The 1,555-nt window shown below is 48.7% G+C and overlaps 1 non-coding gene across 1 annotated transcript; it reads left to right on the forward strand.

The window, feature by feature from the left end:
- Nucleotides 1–215: 215 nt before the first annotated feature.
- LOC126093508 (U6 spliceosomal RNA) lies at nucleotides 216–322 on the forward strand. Its single transcript, XR_007521655.1, has one exon. It is a non-coding gene; the product is annotated as a U6 spliceosomal RNA (small nuclear RNA).
- Nucleotides 323–1,555: the final 1,233 nt, after the last annotated feature.

Genomic DNA, 1,555 nt, shown 5'->3' on the forward strand with positions numbered 1-1,555 from the left:
TACGACAGATAGTTCAGGAGATATGACGTCATAAACGTAAAGAAGCGGGAGAAACTAGGTTTTGCGTAAAACGGCGCGCCGTAAAACGTCAACATGACGCATGATGTGTGAATTTATTTCTTCTTCTTCTACAAACTCCTTTCGCAACACATTTTGAAGATAGTGTCTACATACATCACTGAATGTATCGTCCGCCCCCGTTAGCCGAGTGGCTCGTACTCGCTTCGGCGGTACATATACTAAAATTGGGACAATACAGAGAAGATTAGCATGGCCCCTGCGCGAGGATGACACGCAAAATCGTGAAGCGTTCCACATTTTTAAAGCCGGCACGGTAGCTCAGCATGTTCGGTCAATGGCTCGGAGGAGGAAGGGAACATCTCCGTCATTAGATGCCACATTTCCGTAGAGCGGCCGCACGTAAACTGGTGGGCATAACGGAGAGTTCAGCGTATTGATGGCGTGGAGGCGGGATGCAGTACCTTGTTTACCGTTAACTAGCAAGTACTATGTTGTTCGTGTTTTTGTGTCAAGGGTATTAGGGTGAACTGTCCGCTATATCACCGGCCAGTGGGTTGTGGGGCGCTGTGCTTCCACAGGGTTGGCAGAACGCCTGTTCCTGACTATTCGATCAATGTAGCGTGCCATCGCCGGTCTATTGACCGGTAGATCTGTCATAACGTAGCTGTATTCAAGAAAAAAATCTCTGATATGATGAAATGGTTAGGTAATGTTCTACACCATCACCAGCGCAATTCGAGAAGCTGGTGCCAGTTTGTCTACCAAGATCCCGACAGTTGTCTACACCACGTTTTCAACATTGCGCTGAGATAAAGCGCCACCATACGATCGTGAACGTCCACGACCCCGGGGCCTCCTCTACAAGTGGGTAGGATCAAGGCATCGTATCGGATCTTGAACAGTAATCCCGCGCTGACGAAATATCCAAATGCTGCCAATATGCGTCGGGCGATCGTCTTCGACATCGGAAGAGTTTGTGCGTAGTGGGGGATACGTGAAGCCAAGTTGGTATTTATGTAGGCGAACCGCTGAATCATGTGTAAGGCGCCCAAGCCGTTCAGTCTGACACCATTCCCAACGGCTTGGAGCAACCTCTTGAAGTTGATTGCCGCCGTGCCACCTACGCCATTTGTGAAGACGATCCCCAGAAACTTTATGCTTTCTCTTATCTGGAAGGCTACAACGCAGTCATCAGGTAGTCCAGTACCAATATTCAGGGTGACAGATTTGTCTACGTTCATACGGCTAGCAGCACCGTATCTATTGATCCAATTCATCGCCGCGTTTGTTTCGTTGCCAGTCCACACCACCAGTAATAGTGTCGTCGCATCGTAAGTCCCGTCAAGCGTTCACGAACACCACTGAGAAGTGGTTCCAGGACCAGTGCATATATGATCGTGGATAAGGGACATCCTTGTCGGATTGATCTCGTAATAGTAAGCAAACACTTTAGACGTGGCTCCGAGTAGTAATCTCATCAGCGTGGCGATGTAGGGCTGTGGGAACTTCATCTGTTCAACACTTTCTTAATGCA

Source organism: Schistocerca cancellata, chromosome 7 (genome assembly GCF_023864275.1).
Source record: "Schistocerca cancellata isolate TAMUIC-IGC-003103 chromosome 7, iqSchCanc2.1, whole genome shotgun sequence".
Taxonomy (NCBI): domain Eukaryota; kingdom Metazoa; phylum Arthropoda; class Insecta; order Orthoptera; family Acrididae; genus Schistocerca; species Schistocerca cancellata.